The 21,071-nt window shown below is 43.2% G+C and overlaps 1 protein-coding gene across 8 annotated transcripts in view; it reads left to right on the forward strand.

The window, feature by feature from the left end:
• Positions 1–21,071, forward strand: part of RCBTB1 (RCC1 and BTB domain containing protein 1) — a 66,171-nt gene that overhangs the window by 7,312 nt on the left and 37,788 nt on the right. For 3 of the 8 annotated variants that reach the window (XM_007105266.4, XM_007105265.4, XM_024125947.3), the window contains exon 1: positions 8,533–8,778. The exons of the other annotated variants lie outside the window; for them this stretch is intronic. The gene's annotated coding sequence lies outside the window, so the exon portion shown is untranslated. Of the gene's footprint in view, positions 1–8,532; positions 8,779–21,071 lie in introns of those variants that run through there. 8 annotated transcript variants of the gene reach the window in all.

The raw sequence follows: 21,071 nt of genomic DNA on the forward strand, positions 1-21,071 counted from the left end.
AAGAAGGAAAGAAAGAAGAGAGCAACCAAACCAAAAAACAAATCCACCAATGATACCAAGTGCTAAAAACAGTACTTAAAAAAAAAAAAAAGGACAGACAGAACTGTAGGACAAAAGCAAAGCTATACAGAGAAAATCACACAAAGAAGCATACACATACACACAAAAAGAGAAAAAGGAAAAAAATATATATATCTATATATAATTTGTTGTTTGTTCAGGTATTCCACAGATGCAGGGTACATCAAGTTGATCGTGGAGATTTAATCCGCTGCTCCTGAGGCTGCTGGGAGAGATTTCCCTTTCCCTTCTTTGTTCGCACAGCTCCTGGGGTTCAGCTTTGCATTTGGCCCCGCCTCTGCGTGTAGGTCGCCTGAGGGCATCTGTTCCTGCTCTTACAGGACGGGGTTAAAGGAGCAGCTGATTAGGGGGCTCTGGCTCACTCATGCCGGGGGGAGGGAGGGGTACGGATGCGGGGCGAGCCTGCGCTGGCAGAGGCTGGCGTGACATTGCACCAGCCTGAGGCGCACTGTGTGTTCTCCCGGGGAAGTTGTCCCTGGATCACGGGACCCTGGCCGTGGCTGGCTGCACAGGCTCCCAGGAGGGGAGGTGTGGATAGTGACCTGTGCTCACTCACAGGCTTCTTGGTGGCTGCAGTAGTAGCGTTAGCATTTCATGCCCGTCTCTGGGGTCTGCGCTGATAGCCGCGGCTTGTGCCCATCTCTGGAGCTCATTTAGGCGGTGCTCTGAATCCCCTCTCCTCGCGCACCCTGAAACAATAGTCTCTTGTCTCTTAGGCAGGTCCAGACTTTTTCCCGGACTCCCTCCCAGCTAGCTGTGGCGCACTAGCCGCCTTCAGCCTGTGTTCACGCAGCCAACCCCAGTCCTCTCCCTGGGATCTGACCTCCAAAGCCGGAGCCTCAGCTCCCAGCCCCCGCCCGCCCCGGCGGGTGAGCAGACAAGCCTCTCGGGTTGGTGAGTGCTGGTCGGCACCGATCCTCTGTGTGGGAATCTCTCCGCTTTGCCCTCCGCACCCTGTTGCTGCGCCCTCCTCTGTGGCTCTGAAGCTCCCTTTCCCCTGATACCCTCTGCGAAGGGGCTTCCTAGTGTGTGGAAACTTTTCCTCCTTCACAGCTCCCTCTCCGAGGTGCAGGTCCTGTCCCTATTCTTTTGTCTCTGTTTTTTCTTTTTTCTTTTGCCCTACCCAGGTACGTGGGGAGTTTCTTGCCTTTTGGGAAGTCTGAGGTCTTCTGCCAGCGTTCAGTAGGTGTTGTGTAGGAGTTGTTCCACATGTAGATGTATTTCTGATGTATTTGTGGGGAGGAAGGTGATCTCCACGTCTTACTCCTCTGCCGTCTTGAAGGTCTCCTCGAGACCTTCTGTGGTATTGCCCACAGAAAAGAGTAGAGTTTTCTGCAAATAGTTATTGATACTAGACTCACTGGTATAAAAGCCCCAAGTATATGAGATTCCCCCTAACATTTTAGTATCTATCTTCCATGGAGTTTTATAAGAATGAAGAGCAACAGCTGAACAATACCTTATAATTGGGGAACAGTAGTGGCAGAGATGGTATTTTATGGTCAGTGGTTTCGGTTAGAGGAAGTTTACAGAGAATACATTGGTGCCTGATTTTCCATTTTGAAACGAGGATGATTTTTATATGTACTACTGGTTAAACTTATTTTGCTTTTTTTCAGTCCATCCTAACTATTCATTTTTTTCTTTCTTTTTTGCATATTTGCTTAAGATGTTTTCCTTAAAAATATTAAAAGTAATAGATAAATTTTTTAACATTGTATATGCAACATCATAAGGACCTTAGAATGTTTAACTCTGAATCTTGCCTTTCATCTTCAATGTGATTGCTGTGTAATATCCTAGTTTCACCCTGTGTTTACCCTCTAAAAATTAGTAATTTTTTATAGTCAGTGTTTACTTAGATTTACCAATGTATCTACTTATTTCTTTGCTCATTATTGATTCTTGCATTCTAATCCTTCCTCCTTGGTTTATTTTTCTTCTTTCTGCAAGGGTCTGTGAGTGGGAAATTCTCTTAGTCTTGGTTTGAAAATGTCTTTGTTTTATCCTCACCTTTGAATGTTAGCTTAACTGGATAGAAAGTTCTAGATTAACAGATATTTTCCCCCATCATTTTGAAGATATTATTTCATTATCTTTGGCATCTGTTGTTTGTACTAAGAAGCCAGCTTTGTATGTGTATTGTTTCTTTGTAGGTGAATGTGACTTTTAGGCCCATCCTTAACATTTGTAGAACCCAGTGCAAAATTACAAATGGAGGCCCACATATCATATGTCTAAAAATTTGAGTTAAAAATCAAGCCAACAACTTGAATAAAGTATATTCTATTGTGTCTTGACAAATACAGCTTTTCAATAACCTGGATGGCCAAGCCTTGAATTTAGTATTCTTGGAATCTTTGGGGTTCCATATTGGAACTTGGCATAGCAGGGAGGGAGTACCATCCTGGTCCCTGTCCCAGAGTTCATCTCCCATCTTTTCCAATCCTGGCTTCATCCCACACTGCAAGGATCTTTACACATATGCCTGGGGACACTCCACTTCCAAGCCCTACAGCAGTCCCTCCCTGACCACCCCATAGCCCTAAGGGTGTGCAGTCTGTCTTAGGGGGGAGGGATATAGGGAAGAGGTCCATGCAGGTCCTAGAAGTGGACTGGGAATTCCAGGGTCTTGGGCACCTGGAGCATGGTTTGGAGAGAAGGAGCAAACTCTGGGCGGGCATGTTTCTTGATGTTGCAGTAACCTCCTTAATGGTTTCTTCCCATCCAGTCTTTTTCCTCACTATCAGAGAGAATTTTTTTTAAGTGCAAATCACAGCATTTTACGCTCTTGCTTAAAAACCCTTTAAAGGCCTCCCATTGCATTTGAAACAAAATCCTTTAAAAGGACTACAGATCTCTCGGTGGTACTTCAACAGGCTAAGCTCTTTGGGAAGACCCTTTATCCAAGATGTTTCTCTTCCTAAGACACACTCTCCTACCTGCTCTTCCCATGGCTGACTTCTGTCGTATAATTTTTGGCTTACATGTCACCTCCTCTCCAAGTACACCTTCCCTGTGTTTGCTATTACTGCATCTTACTCATCTCCTTCAGAGTACAAGTCATAAATTTATTTTACTTGTTTAGTGTCTTCTCCTTCAAACTACAATCTACACTAAAGAGACTGTCAAAGATAAGATTTCCTGGGAAGTGGACTCTGAGATGATTAGCACATAGAAAGTTTATTAGGAGGGACTCTAATTAACACCTATTGAACAAAAGAAAGTAAGACTGAGCAGCAATCAATCAGCGGAGGCTGGCTTCCCAGAAGGGGGCTGACTTTCAGCAAACCAGTTCTCTTCAGCTGAAGCAATTCCTAAGAGGGCTGCAGCTGTGTTCTGGGCAGGGCGGTATCACATCCAGGATGGTCCATGCCTTGCGCCACTCAGATCCACTTCCTTCACACGAATCCTTCACACGAAGGAGGAGCAGTTCCTTCAGGACACTGGGGTGCCATTTTTCCTTGGGAAACTTATAAAGAGGAAGGTTAGTAAGGTGAACTACAACCCCCTGCTGCTGCAGTTGGTCTTGAGGCTGCAACCAGTAGCCATCCTCTCCCTCCTCACTGTCAATTAGCACCTCTGAAGGTTTAGGTGATTTACCCAGTGGAGTGACTCAGACTCTCCAAACCCATGAGTTCCTTCCTGTTACTGTTCACCATGCCCTTCTCAGGCTGCACCTGCTGCTCTTGTCCATTTGTCATCAAAATTGCACAAAACAGTACTAAAAGATGTCTAAGTTGATTATCTGGGTGCCGCAAACACATGCTTCCCTGCCTCCACTGTGTAACACTGGCCCTACTGCCTCTTGATGGTAAGAGTCAATCACGCCCACCAGGATCTTACTCTTGCCTGCTGGTCCTTGAAACGAGGGGCCCAAAGTGCTTGGGTGGTGGTGTAGCCTAAAGTTCAATGGATATTCCTGCTGTGTTCCCTGGTAGAAATGTTCCCCCTCTGAGAACCAAGACCTTTAAACCTGTGGTTACAGTAGTGAGGATGAAAAAGCAGAAATTCCCCAAGTGGGTCACTGGAATTGATGGTAAATAGGGACACTCCTGCTTCCACACTTGGATCTCATTCCCAGGTATTCTGGGGATACAGCACCATATAATGGTGATTGATTTAGAGCATTACTGCATCCTCGAGGGTAGCACTTTATCTTCATAGGGTATCATCCCCAAGCTGACAATTCAGCCAAGCTTTCAACAGGCTGCTCTATTGCTTATTGGGCCAGTAGCTTCTGGGTGTTTTGCCAAGGGATAGGTCCAGTGGATTCCACAGCCATGTGCCCACTGCGACCTCTCCCTTGTTATAAAGTGGATGCCTTGGTCGAATTCCATATTTAAGAAGCTCTTTCATCTGACAAAGGGCAAGGAAGCAATTTTAAACGGAGTGTATTGGATCACTTTTACACATAAAGGTGATCTTATGTGGGAGTGATATTGATACTATGAGAGGAGCAGTCTCATGCCTGGTCCAGGGAGCAAAGTAGGTTTATCTTTTTATTTATTTTTTTAACATCTTTATTGGAGTATAATTGCTTTACAATGGTGTGTTAGTTTCGGCTGTATAACAAAGTGAATCAGCTATACATATACATATATCCCCATGTCTCCTCCCTCTTGCGTCTCCCTCCCACCCTCCCTGTCTCACCCCAGGTTTATCTTTTTATGCCACCTGTTCAGCATAGCATCTGCCTCAGTGCAGGTGAAGATATGAATCAGCAGAGTAGTCTACTTTAGCCAGGGCTAAGATGCTTGTTTGTTTATTTAATGTGTTTTCATGGTGAACAAAGGGAATTCATCTGGTTCTTGGGGTGAGGGAAAAAAGGAATTAGAATTAAAACTCTTTTCCTAGTCTCCATTATCACTTCTCTCCAGCTTCCCCCTGCTCCGCCCTGTTTTATGCCATCTTTATTTATCCCAACTGTAAGAGCAGAAATTATCCCCAAAGTAGTTTGATCGATAAGGATTGAGGTTGTAAAACTTATTGTGACTGATCATGTTTCCCTGTTTGGTTAAGCTAATTGAAAATCATGGTGGAATCTCCCTCTAGATAGATTCTATATTTCATTACATTTGCAAAATCCTAAAAGTTATGTCATTCTCAATTCTCAGAAATAATGATGTTTTTGAGAACGTCAGACAGATTTCCTGACTATGAATTACATACACAGGTAAACAATCTTATATAGTGACCTAAATATTCCCTATTTAGCCATTATAAGAGTTGGTGGTTCTCTGGCTTATTTCTCTCAATCTTGACCAACCAGGAGAAGAGGGAGGGGCAGAGAAGAAAAAGTGGAGATACTCTGAGTACTCCCAGCTGTTTTCATTCTCTCAGGAGAAATAACATTCAAGTCTTTGAGGAAGTAACTGAAATCCCTTTCATTTTTGTTTGCTGACTGTCAAGAACTTTCTAGTGACGCATGAAAAACAAGTGTCCGCCTAGGGTGACCTTCAGAAGATTTTCCTGGCAAAGAAAATTGTGTAAGAGGTGCACTCAATCAAGTGTTAGATAGTCCAGCTGAAGGAAGTGGGGCTGGGTTGGCTGACCCACACCTGCCCCAAATGACACCTACAGTAGAAGAGCACAGTGGAAGAAAAGGGAGCAAACGAAAGATGATGTTCTAATTTTCCATTTACTGAGAGATTTTTTTTTTTTTTGCGGTACGCGGGCCACTGTTGTGGCCTCTCCCGCTGCGGGGCACAGGCTCCGGACGCGCAGGCTCAGCGGCCATGGCTCACGGGCCCAGCCGCTCCGCGGCACGTGGGATCTTCCCGGACCGGGGCACGAACCCATGTCCCCTGCATCGGCAGGCGGACTCCCAACCACTGCGCCACCAGGGGAGCCCAAGATTGCGTTTTGAAATGAACTTCTGAAGCCTCTAAAAGTGATTAGAATTGTTCTATGTCCCACCCACCTTAACCCTTAACGTTAACTGTGTTTCCCTAGGTTCTTGACAGATGCTTTTTACCAGCATAGTCCTGTATTAGCGCGAACACCAGGAAGAGTCCTCCTCCTCGCACCTCTGGAGATAGAGCCCAGTTTCTTCTTAAAGTACTACTTGTAAATTGAGTTATTTTGCCCTGTAGAAAAAGTTTAGAGAGCTCTAAAATAATCTTCTTTGGAACAACTAATTTTGCTGTTTTCAGATAACAATTATAGAGAGCTTTTGGAGCTGGAAAAAAAAAAAAGTAAAAAAAAAAAAAATCACCCAGCACTAGTGCACAGGTCAATTTTAGGTGAAGAGCCTAGGATTTGTCTAATGGAAAGTTACTCAATCCAATAAATAAAACTAATACTAATGAATGGCTAATTCTTTCAAGTACATTAACGTTAACCTAATTGGGTTTCCTTTGTTCCAGATGTAAATGAGGTCATCAAGTCCAGCCAGTCAGGGTTACTTGCTTTTTTAAAATAACAGTTTCAGGCTTCCCTGTCTTTGAACACACTGTTGTCTCTTCTGGAAGAGCCTTCCCTCCCTTTTTCATCTAACTACCACTTGTCTACCAGATTCACCTTCCCAGGAAGTTTTTTTCCTAACCCCCGGTATAATTCGTGGTCCCCCATTTGTGTTCACTTAAGCATTCTGTATCACACTTTTCACCCTGGACTGGAATAACCAGACTGCACCTTCCTTGAGATCAGCAACCATGTCTTATTCAACTTGTCATCCTCCAAGATGCTGCAAATACAGCATCAGGCACACGATAAGCAGTGAGTGCTCAGGAAGTGTTCGATGATGCAAACCCCCATTTTTTCTCAAACATGTTTTATTGAAGTAATTTTGATCAGCTTGGAGCCTAAAGAAACTGACTTCAGTGTTTTGAGAAAAGTAGGCCTCTTTTAGTAAATTCACTGAACCGCTGCTACCTTGGTCAAGCCACTTCGTTCAGTGGATATTAAGGGTCTATCAGGTGGACCTTCACTCAGTGGATGTTGAGGACCTACCACATGGACCCTCCTCATTCAGTGGCTACCGAGGGCACAGAAATAAGCCCTGAAGTCTTGTTTTAAAGAGTTTATAATCTAGGGAAGAAGATAGGGATAGATAATTTACTTCTTAGAGGAAGTGAACGGTACATTTTTGAGCAATGTGAGATTTATATATCAGAATATGTACAGGGTCCTGGAAATCAGGGAAGGAGTTACATCTGACACCATCTGAAGGAACTTCAGTTGCCGATGCAGTTGAATCAGGAGGAGGATGCAGGGTAGGAAGACAAGAGTAGGTGGTATTTGACCTGGATTTTGAAAGATGAGTAGGAGACTGATGTGTACCTTGGCGTGTTGTTAAAGATAACAAGGGCTCAACAGTGGTTAAAGCAGTAAGAACAGAGTTTATTCAGTAACTATTGCAATAGGGGAAGAGAAACCTCAGTATAGAACTGGGCTCAGTTCCCCTATTGCAATAGTTTTTGATTAAAATCTGTTTTTACTGCCTTAACTACTATCTGGTTCTGGTTTTCTTTATGGGAGGAGAGGGTGCTGATTCAAGGCATTTCAGACTGAGGCAAAAGAATGAACAAACATAAAGAGGAGTAAAGCAACTGAGGGAAAAAATAAGTAATCTAAAGAAAATTGAGCGATCAAGGAAAACAGGAATTCTCTGCAGCCAGAGCCTCGAGTAGTGTTGCACAAGCACTGGAAGATGAGGAAAAGTAGGCTTCTTTTAGCTTAGAAAATGCTATGTTTTCCTATTTAAATGGGGAAAGTAAGTTTAAACAAAATTGCTTGGAAAGTTATGCCAAGAAGTTGGGACTTTATACTGTAGAGTCAGGGAGTTTCCGGAAAGCTGTGCAGTACTTTATAAAGATGACTGTGGTCTCAATAGATGTTAGGCTGCATGAAGCACCAGGAAGCATCTCCACTCCTAGCCTCGGTTTACTCATTTATAACAGTAAAAAAAATGGGTCTTTTGCTGTCTTAGGTCCCTTCCAATCTTGACAGCCTGCTTCCCCGAGGTACCGCTGCCTTCCTTCCATTACCTGGGCCCTGTGCCTCACTCCCTCCTTCCTCTGATCTTGGTTCAGTTGCCACCTTCTCTATCCCCGGGCCTTAGGGGCTTTTCGACCGGTAGATAAACGGGGGGATGGTGGGAGCGTCTCTGGAGTAAAACGAGTCTCTCCTCCGAGGCCCTTTGTTCCCTGCAAGCACCACCTCAGTAATGCCCACGTGGGTAGGGCGCGCTATGGAGCAGGGAGAGGAGTTTCCAATTGCATGTCCGTCCTAGGTCCCTTTGGGGTGGCTGGATGGCCCTCCCCACGACCAATCATCCAGGGAGGGCGGCAGGAGCCCGCCCCTCGCGCGTCCCTGGTTCCCTGAGAGACAAAAACCTTTGAGTCTCGGTAGCCACGGAGCGCGACCGCGACTCTCCGCAGAGCCTGGGGGAGGATTCGGACGGCCAATCGGCTGCTTGAGGAGTCCCGTGCCCGCCGGCCCAGAGACTAGAGGATCCCAGCCTGCCCGGCGAGCGGATTTGCCCCGGGCTGCCGGGGCGAGTTGGGAGGCGGCATCACGTGAGGCGGCCCGGACCACGTGACCCGGCGGCCCGGCCCCGGCCCACTTGCCAGCTCCGCCCTTTCGCCCGCCACTCTCTGGGGAGTCTTGGGCCCGCGACGCTTGCGAGGTCTTCACGGCGCTCCCGGCTGCTGGGCCTGCATGGACTGCGCGCGGCCGCGGCTGGCCTCCCAGGTAGCCGTGGGTAAGGGGGGGCGCGGGCCTGAGCTCGCGGAGGCCCCTTTCGCCCCTGCCTTCTCCTTGGTCCCCCTTCCCCGCGGGCCTGGCCGGCGAGCCCCGTTACTCCTGCGCCCTCCCTCCCGCCCTCCGGTCCGGGTCCCCCGGCCCCCCGTCCGCCGGGCGCTGCATCCGGGCGGGTGATGGGGCGGCCGGCTCCGCATCGTTAGCGCCTTTGCTAGCGTTTCTTCCGAGGAGGAGGGGGGACAGGGTTGGGAGAAGGTCGGGAAAGTTTTCCCTACTCCCTCTCTTTTTTGAGCTTCAGGGACGCGGTTTTGCTCGTAGCTGAAGTCTGTCTCTGCTCTCGACGCTGTTTGCGTGAGAGGAGACCTCCCCTCCGACTCTCCCGGTCCTCCCTTGGCCCTTCCCAAGATCTTAGCATCTCTTCCTCGCCTCCGAATGTCACAAACCATACTCTACGCTGTTTCCCTTTCCCCCACACCACGGAGTCCACCAGGGGGTTTCACTTAATAGGGACTTTTATCCAGTAGTGCGCGATGAACCGAATGAAAAGACATTTCTTGTCCTGCCTCGGGCAGACTACCTACTCTATTATATTTAAGATGAACATCTAGGCACGCTCTGGTCTGCTCTCGTAAGTAAGCTTTTTGTTTATATTTATTTGCATGTGAGACTCTCAGAAGTCATCTGCTGCAGAACTCTGCACCTGGGGATTACAACTTTATAAAGCAATATTATAACACAACCCCCCCCCCCCAGATTCATAGTCTTGTCTTTGGCCTATTCTTTTGGGGGGGAGGATTATAGCCCTTGGAGGCAAATACTATGAGATGCTGAAGCTGGTGTGCGTTGTGAGCTAGTAACATGAAAATACCAAGGTATATAATGCTGAAAGTAATGGAAAAATGATTTAACCCTGACAACAGTTTATAGTGTGCTTTAGATTTTAGAAAGTATCCATTTGAAGTGAGCACTGGTGAATTTCACCTTTTTAAACTGCTTTCAGGGTTGAATATGTAACTGTATATTTAGATTCTATTAATATAGCAGTTGATCTGTGGAATGGATATCTTTTAATCCATTGTGCAAATACCAGTCCATTTATTAATACTTCTAGACAGGTCCTTTTTTTCTACCCTCCAGCGTTTCTCTTGAAGAGGGAATATTAATCTCTAAACAGATTTCTTCCACGGTGGCTTTTATGTGTGATCCAAATGATCAAGTTCTGAGAACTTCGGAAATCAAATAGCCATAAAAACCAATGCTATCAAGTCTGTAGCTTTAAAAAAATTCTTTTAAAAAATTTAAAGCGTTCCCTCTGTGTTCCAACAAGAGCTTGGCTTCATCTTAATAATCAGCAGTTCAAGCTGAGAAGTCTGAGACAGTGTCCTCCTTTATCTGAAAGTCAGAGTGGGGAAGATGAAACTGAAGGGAAGCCCTAGCACTTTATTATTATTTTTGGAGTAAGCATCGCTCTTTATTTTATTTTTAAAAATTTTTTTGAATTTTATTTTATTTATTTAATTTATTTTTTAAGACCTTTATTGTTACTATTATTAAGCTGTTCCTTCTGTGTGTACTACATTAAAGAGTAAGACAGGCATGGGAAACAAGGTTTGGACCCTCAAGGAATCTAGAGTCCAAGCAGAAGCATAAAGAGAATGTACATTACATGTAATTTATATCATCTAAAGATAACAAGTTAATATTTAGGGGTGTAAGCCCTTTTTTTAAATTAATTTATTTATTTTTGGCTGTGTTGGGTCTTTGTTGCTGTGCGCGGGCGTTCTCTAGTTGCGGTGAGCGGGGGCTACTCTGTTGCGGTGCGCGGGCTCCTCATTGCAGAGCACGGGCTCTAGGTGCACAGGCTTCAGTAGCTGTGGCTTGCGAGCTCTAGAGCGCAGGTTCAGTAGTTGTGGCTACGGACTTAGTTGCTCCGCGGCATGTGGGATCTTCCTGGAGCAGGGCTCGAACCCGTGTCCCCTGCATTGGCAGGTGGATTCTCAACCACTGCGCCACCAGGGGAGCCCTGGGGTGTAAGTCCTTTTTACGAGACAGATTTACTGGGTTGCTGTGTTCAGATAGATTCCAGATTGTAAGAGATACTGTGATATCCAAATCTAGTTCATTCCTGAGCCTAGGAGAGCCAGTAGCAAAAGTTTGAGTATTGAAGAATTTACCCAAATCTGTTTGCTTCTTGAGTTTAGACAGAGTGTGGATAGCAAGAATTCAAATAGTTGGGGAGACCTCTACGTTTTCTAGTATTAGATATACTTTAAAAAATGAGATCATACTCATGCATACATAATATATTGTAAGGTGTGAAATGACTTCAGAAAATGATGAATCCCATCTGGGGATGATTATACTCAGACCATTCCTGAAGGATGGTCTCTATTTATCCCACAACCCCAGAAAAGATTCCATGGCTTTTCGAAGCTTAGCATTCCATGGGGGAAAAAGAAGATTTTTGCCCAGGTATTCTTTTTCATGCTTAAGAAAAAGTTCTAGTTTTGGAAATAGACAAAGTCTATCCCCTCTCTAGTGCTTCAATCCTGAACTCAAGTGGTATTGTGTAAAACATTCCATAATATTGTGTACAGCTGTGGTAGAGTTGTTTTCCAAAGATGACCCCCAGCAATCCCTCCCATCGAGAGATGCCCGTCTGTTTCTGCTCCCTCTGAATCTAGGCGGCCTTGCGACTTACTTTGACCAGTAGAACGTGGTGGAAGTGATGTGTGCCAGTTCTGGACCTCGTCCTTAAGAGGCCTGGCAGCTTCAGCATTTACCCTCTTGGAGGCCAACAGTATGTACAGAGGCTTGGGCTAGACCAGGTGGAGAAAGAGAGCCCACCTGAGAGAGATATGCGAGCAAGGCCTCTTTCAGCCCTAGTCAAGTTCCCAGTGCCTGTGACCCCAGCTGAGCCCAGTCAAAACACAGAATTGAGAGAAATAGCAAATTGCCGTTGTTTTAAGCCACTGAGTTTCTGGAATGGCATATTACTCAGCAAAAGGTAACAAACCCTGGGTATAAATCTGGTTCACATGTAAGTCAGTTCCAAGATGGGATACCTGAGCACAAAACTGTGGCCAGCATATGCAGTGGCATGCTTTAAAGATAAATCTCTAAATGAATTAAATCTTTACTTCATATTAACATAGGGATGTACTTAATTGATTAAACTGAAGACTGGCTATGTCGAGTACTAGGTAACTGGTTAAGTCAAAAGTCATTTTCTTTTGTGTAGTTGGTTATTATTTGTATATATGATTGTTATTATCAGTCTTAACACTTGGTGATAGGATTATCTGACATGTTTTAAAGGAATTGCCAATTGTTGAGATGACAGATGTGTGGTGTTCCTTGCAGTTTGCCATTTGCTGAATTTAGCACCATGATTGTAGTCGTAAGTCTTGACAGTACAGATGTAAGATCTGCTGCAGTGGACACATGTCTTGAGAGGTGCTTTGCTCTCAAGGGTCAAGGAGAGTGACTCTTATGCAGACTGTCATTTCTAATGGATATGTTGCAGGACTTTAAAAAATAACTGATGGATTTTTCAGGGGCACTTCTTATTGCCTTTAAATGAAAAAGTTCTCTGAGCAACTTTCCATTCCAATTCTGGTAGTTCGGTTTAAAAAACCCCCAGAAAACCAAAAAAACCTCTTTTCTTGGTGAAGAAAAGCTCACAGGAGATCAAATGGATGCCTTTATAGACTTATGGTCTCCAACCCCCACCGGGCACTGTCTTAGCATCTTTTTAGGTTTCCCCGGTCAGTGCTCTTTCCCATCCTCCCTGGTGGCTGCTTCAGACTTCAGACCCTTGTTTTTATGGCTTCACCCCATTTTCTGTTGCTACCTCCCCTCTTGCTCTCAACAGTAAGCCTTCCATCTTCCTTCACTGGGACAATTGGTGACCTCAGGAGAGAATGCCCTCAAATGCAAATCAAACCCACAATGACCTACCACCTCACACCCACTAGGATGATTATAATGACAAAGACAATAATTAGGGGAGAATGTGGACAAATTGGAACCCTCATAAATTGCTGGTGGAACTGAAAAATGCAGCCGCTTTTAGCTGAGTCTCAATAGCAGAGAGAATGATAAAGAAAGAAATTACCTCCAACCTCTGGTTCCCCAACCTTTAAACTCCCTTTCATCGTATCCGTCCTTCTCTTGTGTTGTATGGAAGATTCCCCAGCTTTCTATAGCTTATGTACACCTCTGCTTCAGATCCCATTCCCTAGTCTTTCTCAGAAACCTCATTTAGTTATGTCCTCTCCTCTATCTTTCTACTGACTCCTTCCCAATAACATTTAAACATTTTCAGGTCTCTAACATGTTTGGAATAAAAAGGTCATCCAAAATATGTCCTTCAGCTCCAGCCCATTTTACAGTTACTACCCTCTTTTTCCTTCATAGTCAAATTTCTTTTTCTTTTTTTAAAAATAAATTTATTTATTTTTGGCTGCGTTGGGTCCCCGCTGCTGCGCCCTGGCCCCCTCCAGTTGCGGCGAGCGGGGCCATTCCCTGCCGCGGTGCATGGGCCTCTCATTGCGGTGGCCTCTCCCGCTGCGGGGCACGGGCCGTAGGCACATAGGCTCAGTAGTTGTGGCATGCGGGCTCAGTATTTGTGGCTCGTGGGTTCTAGAGTGCAGGCTCAGTAGTTGTGGCGCATGGGCTTAGTTGCTCCACGGCATGTGGGATCTTCCCGGACCAGGGCTCGAACCTGTGTCCCCTGCATTGGCAGGCAGACTCCCAACCACTGCGCCCCCAGGGAGGCCCCTCTTCACAGTCAAATTTCTTGAACAAGTTCTTTCCATTCACTGTTTCCTCCTCTTCACCTTTCGCACGCTCTCAACTTGCCGCAGCCTGGCCTCGTCCATCCACAGCCTCACTGAAACTCTTCTTAAGGTCACCAACAATTTTTGTTAAATCCTGTGGACCTTTCTCCGTCCTTACCTTGTTTGGCCTCTCAGCAGCGTCCTTACCTTGTTTGGCCTCTCAGCAGCGTCCGACACTGACACTACCTCCTCTGTGTGATGCTCACGCCCCTAGGCTTCTGTGTCACGGTTTTCCTGTATCTTCCTACTCTGCCTGTTCCTACAGTCTCTGTTATGGAGCACTCCTTGTCCCTTTGCTGTTGGAGTTCCTTTGAGTTCTGTCCAAGATCATCTTCTCTTCTTATTCCACACACTTTTTCCTGAGTGATCTCATGCCAAATTGCCAAATCTCCAATCCAGATCTCTTTCTTTTTAAAATTATTATTCTTTTTATTGAAGTATAGTTGATTTACAAATATTGTGTTAGTTTCAGGTGTACAGCAAAGTGATTGGTTATACATATATGTATATATCTATACAGATCGTTCTTGATTTTCAGATTTATAAATCTATCTATTGGACATACCTACTTTGATATCCCACAGGTAGCTAAAGGTAAAATGTCCAGAGTAGAATTCCTCATCTCCCCCTGAAACTAGCTGTGTTCTCTCTACCATAGGAAGTGGCATTACAGATCACTCACTGCCTAAGCTGAGCATCTGAGTGTAAGCCTTGGCTCTGCCTTTTTCCTTATCCAACTCCTTCCTCCCAGTCAGTCAGTTACGGAATGCTTTTGAGTCTACCTGTTTTCCCCACTTGCGTTTCCCTGGCCTAGGCTTCCGTTCTTTCTTTCCTGGTTACTGCAGCCACCTTAGGCTCTGAGTATGTCTCCCCCATCACCCCCATCTAGTCTCTACAGTCTGCCAAAGTATCTTTCACAGACATACACCTGATCACGCCACTTCCCTGCTTAAGATCCTTCAGTGGTTACGTGTTGCTCTTTGGATAGTCTAAGCTTTTTGACGACAACTGTGCTGAATTTCTTTCAGTTCCTCCACCAGACTTTTACCCGGCATATATGTTCACTGTTCCAGGTGCTTGCCCTCTCTTCAGGTACTTGACACTTCCTGATTCTGGTGATTCAGTAGCATCCGAACCTCCCGGTCAGAGCATGGCCACACTGTGGTGAGCATCTGTTTATGTGCCTAGACCCCCCTGATCACATGGAAGTTCTGCTGGGGGTGAGAGGGTGATGTTGGCTGTGTGTCATGTTTACCTAGAGGACTTTCAGTAAACATTTACGGAGTGAATATAGTGTGGTTCTGCCTGTCTATTGCTGGAATTTTAGTTTGGCTTTAGGCCATTACAGGGCACAGTTGATACTTTTCATGCAGCAGAGACTAGTGATGAAATCACTTCAAAGATGTCCCCGTAGGAGAGGTTCATGATACCATAAATAGGTTTGAACTTGGGCCCCTCCATTCCAGCCTTGGACTTATTAGGAAAATAAAATGAACTATTATTGTGTTCTATCCATTTCTTTAATTATTGACCCATCTATTTTTATGTAGTCTATTTTGCAAAGTCTGTATGTTTGGTACAAAAAAACCCACAAAACCATAGAAGAAAATTATTTGTAATCATGGACGGTTTTTTCTGGTTTCCTTTTGAAAATAAAAGTGTTTTGTAAAAGCAACATAGTCAGCTTCACAACCCTGAATGTTATTCTTTTTTGTTGCTAATGCTGTTGCCACTTGGGTTGTTTGCTTTGCTAACTGGAACACTTGGCTTCAGTAAAATTATTTCATCACTTACAATGAGCGGTCAGATTCCCAACTTCCTAGAATTGCCTAAAGCTTCTGTGCAATGAAATGAAAGCAGCCTCTTGGATGATGGGGCTTAAGAATTGCTTCCTGAGGCCATTATTGCAAATTGTGCTCCGAGTTAAGTAACCTGTTGGTGGTTGGGAGGTGACAGTTGTCTTCTTAAATGAGTGATGAATTTGAAGGCAACTGATGAGGCAAAGGCGAATCACGGTGAGTGTTAGGGAATTCTAAGACAGCAGCATGTGGTCTTTAAATGAAGCTAGGAGGGTTACCTTGTCACCTGTACAGCTGCATCTTTATGAAGGACCGCAGAAACTCCTCTGGAGAATGCTACATTCTTAGAGTCCCTTAGTCTTTATGGAATATGTCAGGTATTCAGGACATTCTTTCGTTTTCATTCTTGCAGTACAGTAATATTGCAGAAAAGAGAAGTGGATGACAGCTGTTCTACCTGTAACAGCATCAGTGTCTCAGCAAATCTCTGAAACTTTGCTCCTTTGATGTAGTTATACCAGAGAATAGGTGAAATAGTTTTAAAGTGTATTTTTATTTAAAAGAGTTTTAGGCCGATTCTTTCAGAGGCTTGTCTGGACCTGGGAAATACATTTGGTGTCCAAATCAGAATTGTAGCATCTGCTCAGTCTCAAAAAGCTCATCGGAATAAGTATGGAAGAAAATGCTATGAGAAACATGTGGCTCTTCTGTAACTTGAGAGGTTTTTTTGAATTGCTTTTGCTGTAGCGTGGCTATATGACATAATGAGTTGTAAAGTTGTGCCCCAGAAGTTTACCCCAAACCTATTCCTGTTTCCTCTATTTGAAAGTTTTCTTAGAATTGAAATATAATGTACTCAAAAAGAGGGAAAGATGGCCACACCCTTAAATCTTTTGTCTTCAAATGGGAACTTCTGTTGGTGAAAAAGGAAGAAGGCTATGAAAAAGCACTTGTTCCTGCAGGAAACCTGGATGATGTTCACTGAGGAAATGCTTACATTTTGTCATATGCTTACAACACTGAGAATTTGACTTCTGAGATTTCATGTAACAGTTTTCTGGGAGACATAATTTTTATATAGTAATTGTGCACATAATTTTTTTCCATTTGCATGTATCACGTGGGCTATATGTTTGCATGTTGTATGTATCTCATTGCTTGCTTAGTTATTTCACTTGCATTTGCATTCTAGGTTTCCACTTACTAGGATTGACTTTCTGTTAGTCCTGAAGTTCCTCAGAGGCAGGGGCCATGATTGTATTGCTTTATGATTTCCCCCAGCATTATTGTATATGGGGTCATTGTCAGAAGAATTAATATATACTATATCATTTTGTTCCCATTATCATAACAGTAGAGGTTTTTTTTGGCAAGGCATCTGAGACTTTATCAGTAGCTCATTAACTATAAATAAATTCCTGTTGTAAGGTGGGTTAGCAACTAAACTGATAAGTAAAATCATCACCCATCCAGTTTATGAAAATAGAGAAACCTCTATTAGGAATCTTCAGTTTATGTGTAAGTGCTTTAGTTTAATTAAAGTTTTTTGCAATTAAAAAATCATTTTTCATAATTGACATTGCTATTTCAAATAGTCTAAACCTGGCTATGGTTTGTATGCTGAGGAACGTACAAGCCATTTTAAATGGATTGTCCCAACATTCAGAGTCCTTCCTGTTTCCTCTGAGGATATCAGCTTCCAAGATAAAGAATGATACAAGTTCACTTCATGCCAGCAGGATGACACCAGAAAAGGAGTCAGAATCTCGGGGCTAACCAGTTCTGGGTTGCTCACTCTGTTTTGACCTCTTTTCCTTAGCAGGCTCTTAGGTCAGCAGAAGATGGGTTGGGAGGTGTAGTCTCATCAGTAACATCAGTCTCCTTTGTGCCAAATACATCTGGTTAGAATTTGGGGGTTGAGGTCTCTGTGGAAGCCACGTGCTGGCGGCTTACGAGGCAACCCTACATTTCTGGTATTGTTTAGTATTGAGACCATTATTTCATCAAAAACAAAGTTACAAAGTTTTCCTGTATTTTCTTTATTTCCTGTTGTTTTTTAAAACTCTCTAGACATATTCAAATATATTTTTGCTGGATCAGTAAAACAAAGCCTTCCCCTCACCCTCTCTTAACACTTAACACTTGGTTTTTAGGGGAAGGGGAAACAAATGTGCTCTTAGAGGGATCAAAAGATTGGCTGCTACATTACTCCTTCAGTCTTCCAGTTCTAGATGTAGATTTCTAAAGTTGGAAGGTCTGTGTTTGTCCTCTTGACTGAATTTGCTTTCAGAGTGTAAAATGAAATAACCTTTTCTTCCCCGTGCCACCAGCTCTCTGAGGGACGGTGCCAGTCGCTAGGAAAAGCCATCCCAGGGAATGGGATATAGATCTGTAGTACTAACGGACACAGAGTCCGTCTGTGGGAACACAGGATGTATTTTCACGTGCCAAAGAAAATATGGAGATCCAAGTGGGTTGGCATATTATCCTTTGAGAGCATTAAACTCTTTTCCAATCTCTGCTTCCATTTCTCTTTTCTGTTCTTCTGTCCTTGCTTTATCTCCATACAGCAAAAAAAATCATTGATTAACCTATTAAAGCATGAGTGATAATTCAGTCTGAACATATCAGTGCTATTTATGAGAAAGTATTTCCTAAATAAAATAATGGATAAAAGTAATGTTGCAAAAAAGTCACTATCTCATTGAACTTCACAAGTTAACTATTTAACGTAACTGACATGCTAATTACAACTCATTTTTATGATTATCAATCAAGCCCTGGAAGGACCTGTTCATCTTGGCAATTAGTTTGGTCTAGTTTGAATTGCTGTAAGTTCTGGAAAGTTCTAAGAAGGTGATATTTCTTTTAGAAATGTTCCATTCAGAATTTCCCTAATCTGAGCTTGCCTTCCCAAGACAGAATTATGATTGTACCTTCCCAGAATTATTTTTTAGGTCTGAAACTTCTACATTTAATTTTTAAAAATACATCTTTGAGTTTATTAATACAGGCTTGATAAAAACCCATGGGATCATTATTTGATTTTTAAAAGTTGTGGTAAAATATACATAACATTAAATTTATCATTTTAACCGTTTCTGAGTATACAGTTTAATGACATTAAGTTATGCCAGTGTCATCATTCCCAGTCTCCAGAACTTTCTCATCATCCTGACTGAAATTCTGTATCTATTAAATAATAACTCCCCAAACCCATACCACCCAGGCCCTGGCAACCTCCTTCTACTCTGTCTCTGCGAATTTAACTACTCTAGGTACCTCATGTAAGTGGACTCATACAGTATTTATTCTTTTGTGTCTGCCATATTTCACTTAGCATAATGTCTTGAAGGTTCATTCCTATTGTACCGTGTGTCAGTATTTCATTTCAAGGCTGAATAACATTCCGTTGTAGGTAGATACCACATTTTGTTTATCCATTTATCTGTTGATAGATATTTGGGTTTTCCATCTTCTGGCTGTTGTGAATAATGTTGCTTTGAACATTGGTGTACAACTGTCTGGAGTCCCTGCTTTAAAATCTTTGGATATACACTAGAAGTGGAGTTGCTAGATCACATGGTAATTCTATGTTTAATTTTTTGAGGAGCTTCCATAATGTTTTCCATGTTGGCTGTACCCTTTTACATTCACACCTTCTACATTTAAGTTTATATTAAAAACTCATTTTACAGATTTGCCCGAAACGTTCTGCCACCCTAGGTTGTGCATTGAAAGCAAGAATACCTCTTAAAACTTTTAACAGCTTAGGGGGTAAACATAATTAAAATAACTAAGCTTTAGTTTCATTTAAAATACTTAGGACAAGAATAAAGATGGCAGACGTAGAGAATGGACTTGAGGACACGGGGAGGGGGAAGGGTAAGCTGGGACGAACTGAGAGTGGCATGGACATATATACACTACCAAATGTAAAATAGACAGCTAGTGGGAAGCAGCCGCATAGCACAGGGAGATCAGCTCAGTGCTTTGTGACCACCTAGAGGGGTGGGATAGGGAGGGTGGGAGGGTGGGAGACGCAAGGGGGAGGAGATACTGGGATATATGTATAGGTATGGCTGATTCACTCTTATACAGCAGAAACTAACACACCATTGTAAAGCAATTATACGCCAATAAAGATGTTAAAATAAAATAAAATACTTGTTTATTTTTGATCACAAAGTGTGTGTTACAGAAATTTGGAATATATTTAAACAAAGAAGAAAATATCACCTCTAATCTCTCCAGTGAAGTACATTTTGGTGTGTGTATATCCTTTTTCTTTATACGTTATACTTAAAAAAATTGTATTCACGTAGTACATATTGGTTTTTTATATAAATTTATTTTATTTTATTTTTGGCTGCGTTGGGTCCTCGTTGCTGCGCGCAGGCTTTCTCTAGTTGTGGCAAATGGGGGCTACTCTTCATTGTGGTGCGCGGGCTTCTCATTGCTGTGGCTTCTTTTGTTGCGGAGCATGGGCTCTGGGCGCACGGGCTCGGTAGCTGTGGCTCGCGGGTTCTAGAGCGCAAGCTCAGTAGTTGTGGCGCACGGGCTTAGTTACTCCACTGGCACGTGGGATCTTCCCAGACCAGGGCTCGAACTCGTGTCCCCTGAATTGGCAGGCGGATTCTTAACCACTGTGCCACCCAGGAAGTCCCAGTACATATTGTTTTATAACATACTTCAGTCTTACAGAGTACTTTTGGTTTTTGTGGGTTTTTTGGTTTGTTTTTGTTTTTTACTTGGGAATAAGCACATACTTTAGCTTTTTGTTAGCATCTTCCCTTTTGATGCACAGTAACATGGGAAGGGAAAACATTGGATTATCTTCTTTTAGGCACTTGGTTAATTACTGCTGAATCCTACTACTTGAGTTGCTAGCAGTAAATTACTTGCTTGGCCAGTGTTACTGCCTTTGTTGTTTTCATGCATTCATAAATCCACATAGCTTCTTCATAAGCTATGAAGATTTTTATAGAACATAAAAAATATTGTAGATTTTTATAGAACAGCTTTTTTGGAAACTCAGGCTCAGTAAGGTTATCACGGTTACTTCTGATTAAAAGTATCAGGTTACTTTTGATTAAAAGTAAACCTGGGACTAAAACCCAGGCCTCAGCAATCTCGGTCCTTTCTACCAGGCCAGGGCTGCTGGTGATGCTTTCTGATTTTATGAGGGGTGTGGACATGGAAGATATATGACTTGGCTTTTATATTGACTCTCAAGTTACAAGTGTTTGGAGAAATATCTTGTAAAATAATGCTTCAAGTAATTTAGCAATGGGTAAACTCAGTTCATATAATAAGCCATCATTATGCAAGTTAGCTTGATTTTTTTTCAGCAGATTACCAAACCCTTAGGGCAGAGTTGCCTGTAAAGTGATTAATGACTTCAGAATAATTGTGGTGCTGTCAGGAAGTTGTATAACTTTGAATGATAATATCCTTTTGTGTTGTAATGTTAAAGGTGGTGAATCATATTTTTGGCCAATGTAATTATTCCCTCCCCATCTAAAATGTAATTGTATGTTACCGTAAAATATTAAATTTTGATACAGGGTTGTTGTTTTTTTTTTTTTTTTTTTTTTTTTTTGCGGTACGCGGGCTTCTCACTGTTGTGGCCTCTCCCGCTGAG

The sequence above is a fragment of the Physeter macrocephalus genome, chromosome 13, assembly GCF_002837175.3.
Source record: "Physeter macrocephalus isolate SW-GA chromosome 13, ASM283717v5, whole genome shotgun sequence".
Taxonomy (NCBI): domain Eukaryota; kingdom Metazoa; phylum Chordata; class Mammalia; order Artiodactyla; family Physeteridae; genus Physeter; species Physeter macrocephalus.